This window comes from Alexandromys fortis, unplaced genomic scaffold (genome assembly GCF_014885135.2).
Source record: "Alexandromys fortis isolate MF-2015 unplaced genomic scaffold, M_Fortis_MF-2015_v1.1 scaffold_47, whole genome shotgun sequence".
In the NCBI taxonomy this organism is placed as follows: Eukaryota; Metazoa; Chordata; class Mammalia; order Rodentia; family Cricetidae; genus Alexandromys; species Alexandromys fortis.
Window position 1 is genome coordinate 6605351 of NW_026067957.1, and position 6419 is coordinate 6611769.

The following is a 6419-nucleotide window of genomic DNA, read 5'->3' on the forward strand; positions in this document are numbered from 1 at the left end:
GGACATGAATTTTGGAATGGGACTGGAGTGTAGGAGATGGATTTGGAGAAGGTAGGGTCATTGTAGGTATGAATATGACCGAAAAACATTGCATGAATGTATGGATTTCTCAGAGATAATAAAACACATTGACTTAAAATTATTTCTTCACATGATTTTGTTTTACTTGATTACAATTTTAAAAAAAGCAGTTAGTTGGCTTTATATATCTGTTTCCTTCATATCTGTGAGTAGACTAAGTATTTTAATTATTTCGTAAATTAACAATTTATCAAATAATGATTTTATTTGCTCCTGTAGGTGGTCAGCATCATATTCTGATAAGTGATTTAAAATTATTTTAATTTTATATAAAGTTACTAAAACTTAAACAGCTTTTATGATAGAATATAGAATATGAAATGGTTGTTTTTATTCCACTTCTGTTCAATTTACAGGGTAAATCCATGTTTGATTTGATGAGTAATTATATTTAGACATTTATCTGGCAAACTTGAATAAATTCCTCTAAGATGATAGCTGAGTATACTGTTTTTAAAGTAACAATATATAGCATGTAGAATTTACTGTGACAGCTCCTAGCATCAGCAATAGCTAACATTTATATAGCATTTGCTATGTGCCAGGCTACTAGCTGATTCAGACTACTTGCCAGGCACTACTGACAGATTTTACATATAATATTTTGCTTAATTGTCTCAATAATACTGCGGACCTAGAGTTTTTCATTCCCATTTCATGTATGAGAAAACTGAGGCAGAAGGAATTAAATGAGGTGTTCAAGATTATGCATGTGGTAACTGGTAGAGATTGTATTAGAAACCTGGTCATCTGGCTTCACAATAAGTGTGAAAGACTTCAAAGACTTCTAGATAGTACTTAAATGAGGAAATACAGCATGGAAATGCAAAGTTTTAAGTACACATATACAAACTGTCTTGAATTCATTGATATCAGTGTTATACTAAGAGAAATTTATCATTGCCAGTGAACTCATAGGTCATGTATTCTTAACCTTCAAATACTTTGATAAGTAATGGGCACATGTTCTGTACTGACCAGACCTAATAGCAGATCCTCAAACAAATGACACTGTCATGTCTGTGATGTTTTTTTATGCAGACGGGGGGTTTGTCAGCCAAGACTAATTAGTGCTATGAACAAACACTGCCCTCCTGGGTATCCCCTTTCACACCCTCAGTTCTCCCTGAATCTTGGCTAAGAGAAAGGGATACCACAAGCTGCCAGCTCATCTTTTGTTCCCTGCCATCTGTCCTATGACATGCTACCTATTATAGAGTCACCAATTCTCCAGCTTTAGGATAACCTCATTGACTTTCAAAGTTGCTTCTAACTTTATATTTGAACTTAATACACGAAACATTACAATCTCATCAACAATATATACAATATTTGTCAGTGTGGCATAGAGATTGAAGAGAAGTCAGAAAAGTTTTGCTATGCAGTAGCATGACCCCTTTCACCTGCCAACTCTGTTTCCGTATGTTCACCAGCACACTGAAATTATCTACAGGGTTGTGTTTCTGAAGAGACATGTTTTCATAGTAGCCGTAATTTCAGAGCTCACTACATGCTCACTCCATACAAGCGATCCACAAAAGGGCCTTCAGCGTATAAACCACTGTTGTTTTCCACAGCTTCTCCATTACTCTACCCTTTTGCTACGGCTTCAGCTTAAGTACTTATATCACGATTAAGGAGTCAAAAAGTTTTATATTTGAATGTCTACTGTGAAAATTGATTATTCTTAAAGACTGATGCTCTTTGCATCTCACATTGTAAAACCTTAATTTGTTTTTGGTATGTTGTAAGATATTATGAATAGATGCATCCACTTAAAATACTATTTCAATATGAAAACTACAGTATTCATTTTAATGATGGTTACTATTTAATGAATACTAACATGACAGATATATAATGATCAATACACTGCAGTAATGATCACCAAGTAATGAACACACATCCACTGTAAGTCCTGCCAACACTTCATGGCAGCATTTTCTGTGGATATAACAATTATACTTCAGAGATGCACAGCCATCCAGATAATTAATACACAACTCACTGTTTAGCCCTCTGTCTCCCATATAAGATTTATGCAAGTTTATTTGGAGTATGTTGTAGACATATATGCAAATGTCATGATACCACATAACCTAATGTTCAATTAGAAAGTCCGCAAAGGCTGATAAACACTTTAAAATGGTGAGTTTTATGTCACATAAACTTCTTTTCAATACAAATTTTACCTTAGTGTTAGACAAAGTAAACAAAATTGAAAGAAAATGACAATACAGATAATTTTTAGTGTTTTAGTGATCTCTGGAAACTTAAAGTGGCTATAAATCAAATGTCATTAGGATGACTTTTTTAAAAGTCATAGTTTTCACAATTGTTCAGTTAAAATTCCAACTTTACTATTCATATATTATTGAATCCTTGGAATTTGTCAAAGCTAGGTTTTGTCTTTTTGTACAATTAGAAAAAAATATGGATTAACTGCTAGGTTATTGTCCAAATATTTTATGAAATAATTAAAAGCATGGAATATATGGAAAACAGTATTTGGCACTAATTGATTATAAACATAACACTATATTGTACTAACATTACTTGTAAAATGTTTAAATTGTTTTCTAAGCAGAAACTAAATTTACATAGAGGTCTGTACATTATACAGCTGTGACAGGAAAGATATCCGAGAGTAAGATACATTTCACAAGTCACAATATATACTTTTGTATCTACACTTCAACACTGGGAAATTACTTCTTTGATGGTAAAAATTAGCTTTTTTTTCTAATGATGTTATAAAAGAATAGTTTCTCTTTGTTTTCCCCTGAATTGATGGATAAAAGGAAAGGAAGAGATTCCGATTCTCTGTACATAAGCTTCCAGTTCCTAGTCCCAATCTCAGTCTTTACCACATACTATGGAGTCATGACTGCCTCAGCTCTCACACATGTGGCTCAATGGAAGTGCTCCCCTTCTTGTCTTTCACTGAATGAGTCCCTAACATCACTATGTTAGGAATGAGCTGACATCCTCAAGTCAGCACTGGATGTTTCAGGAGGCAGTTTCTTTCTTTTTTCTTTTTTTTAAATTAATTTATTTATTTATTAAAGATTTCTGTCTCTTCCCCACTGCCGCCTCCCATTTCCCTCCCCCTCCCCCACCAAGTCCCCCTCCCTTGTCAGCCCAAAGAGCAATCAGGGTTCCCTGCCCTGTGGGAAGTCCAAGGACCACCCACCTCCATCCAGGTCTAGTAAGGTGAGCATCCAGACTGCCTAGGCTCCCACAAAGCCAATACGTGCAGTAGGATCAAAAACCCATTGCCATTGTTTTTGAGTTCTCGGTAGTCCTCATTGTCCGCTATGTTCAGTGAGACTGGTTTTATCCCGGGTTTTTTTTTTTTCAGACCCAGGCCAGCTGACCTTGGTGAGTTCCTGATAGAACATCCCCATTGTCTCAGTGTGTGGGTGCACCCCTCGCGATCCTGAGTTCCTTGCTTGTGCTCTCTCTCCTTCTGCTCCTGATTTGGACCTTTCCCTCTATTTCTCTATGTCTCACTCTGAGAGTTTTTCTCTGACCAGTGTTTTCTTGTCAGCTGCATTTAGTCTTCCCACCCATTGATCTCCTTTTGTAGCTTTCAGTCCTTTCCTCAAACTTCCTATCTCGTGGCTGTTATCTTGGACTTCTCTCATCAAAATCATGTAGGCCTGTCAATTGTCTATATGAGGGCTCATTCAATTGCATTGTCACTTCAGCTGTAAGGCTAGTTCTCACCTCTTTGTTGACTGAGTGTTGGATAGCATATTGAAAGTGTGTAAAGAAAGGCCGAGCCTGTGGATGGCAAATACCTCCCAGGCTGAGTCTGTGGTTTCTTATGATGTGCTTTTTAGGAAGCTTTCTGCACATACCTAATGAAGAATCACCAACATTAATGGATGGCTGGGAATCTTCTGAGAGTAGGATCTGTAATAATGGCAAAATTTGGTTCCCTGTCATGCAGATTTCCTTCTGATTTGGTAATAGTTTAGCTGCAAATGATTCCCAGATGGGCAATTTTATTTTACTTTTGGCAATGATAGTCTTATGTATTTCACCATTAAAAGTAACATCGTCAAATCTATGTATTCTGATTTGTTAGAAACATATTGCATTAAAAAAAAACAAAAAAAAAAACCTAGAAATGAAAACTCAATCAAACAAACAAACAAAATGCTGAGCTTGAAAAGAAAAAGTAAGAAGTAATATACTAACTAAGGAATGGAGTTTACCCAAAGGCTAAAGCCATGGTTAAAATGAAAGATTGGAAAAATGTGACTTCAATTTTCCAAGGTTTCTGACTTTAAGTTCAATGCCTGTAGATAATGGCAAAATTTGGTTCCCTGTCATGCAGATTTCCTTCTGATTCGGTTAATAGTTTAGCTGCAAAAGATTCCCAGGTGGACAATTTTATTTTACTTTTGGCAATGGTAGAGTTATGTATTTCCCCATTAAAAGTAACATTGTCAAATCTATGTATTCTGATTTGTTAGAAACATATTGCATTTAAAACCAAAAAAAAAACAAGAAACAAAAATTCAAACAAACAAACAAATAAAATGCTGAGTTTGAAAATAAAAGTAAGAAGTAGTATATTAACTAAGGAATGGAGTTTACCAAAAGGCTAAAGCCATGGTAAAATGATAGAGTGGAGAAATGTGGCTTCAATTTTCTAAGGTTTCTGACTTTAAGTTCAAGGCCTATAGATAGACACAGTAGAATAGTCCCACACTAGCTTAGAACTGAGTATAGTAAAGGTTCTTTGTTTAGGGGTAGAGTCACAGCTCACAATCCTTTGCATGAGCAGGGGAAAGGGAACCAAACCCAGCAGCAGTGAGAGACAGACAGAGAGAGAGAGAGAGAGAGAGAGAGAGAGAGAGAGAGAGAGAGAGACTGTGCAAGTTTTATGTCTGCATTTATAGCACAAGAGATCACGCCCAAGTGGGCTGATATCTTACAGGCTATTGGCTGAAGCAGTTCCCACAGCAAAGGCCAACCTGGTCTACAGAGTGAGTTCTAGGACATGCTCCAAAGCAACACAGAGAAAGAGAAACCCTGTCTCAAAAACACCTGCCCCCCAAAAAACCCACAAAGCAAAACAAAACAAAAGCCTAGACTTTTTTTTTTTCAGTTACTTATTACTAACTCAAATTCTGGGTCTTTCCTCTGAGACTCTGTGTCAGAGACTAAAAAGCTACCTATCAATGTGATACCATTATGATGTTGGTGTCCAGAAGAAAGCAATCAGTGTTCACTGGCAGACTTTTAGTTACTTGATATGCAATCCTGATCCACCACACAAGCCATATAATAAGATCCACAAGGAAACTTTTCCAGGTTTCTATTCTGTCTCCATATACAGGTTTCCATTTGTGCTTCTAAGTCAATAGCACTTTTATGTTCCAGGCACTGAATGGTTGGCCTGCCTTTTGTCCACTCTCTAGCCAGCACTCTGTCTGCAAAAGGTCAGTGAAGAGTGAAGTTCAACACTTAAAAACAGTATGCATGTATGCATGTATGCATGTATGTATGTATGGCTATATGTATGTAATTGTATGTGTTTATTATTTCTTACACCTCTCCAACAGAGCTACAGTTTAACAGCATGTGAGTTTTTCAACTCAAGGCTTTAGTAAAATGTGCTACTATTCACACTGGATCCTGCAACAATTCCTTTTGCTTACTTCCTCATGGCCAGGTGAGTGACAACTTGATTTTCTAACCCATGGTGCTTCACTGCCCTTGTTCATGTAACATTTATCATTCCTTGATTGGTGGTCATGCTCAAGATCTTGGCAGTACGCTTCTTGAGAGTGATGTGATTCATTTTAGGAATTTCTGACTGTGTTTGGTATCATTAAAGCAGTTCCTGAAGAGGCCTTTTAAAATGAAGAGTCATAACAATTGCTCTGGATTTGGAGAGATGTCATGATAGGATTAGGTGCAAAGATAAAGGACTGAGGTGGAAGACAGTAAGTAATTTTTAGGAGCTTGCAAAATTACAAGTGAGATACACTGTATTATGGCCAGATAGTACTGGCAGGTCTTTAGGAATAAGAGGTATCATAGCCACTCTCAAACATCCTCAGATTGGTTTGGGTTTTATCATAAAGACCTAAACGAACTTTAAGAAAAAAAAGTGGATATCAAGATACAATCAAATCATGTACCAAGAAATGAGCATATGCCTTCCTTCCTCATTTTAAATTGTTTCTTTTTATTTGTATGCAATTTATGCTTTTATTTGCCTTTTCCATTCTTTTTTTTAAATATAATTTTTTATTGAAAAAAAAAAAAGATTTCCGCCTCCTCCCCGCCTCCCATTTCCCTCCCGGTCTCCCTTTTCC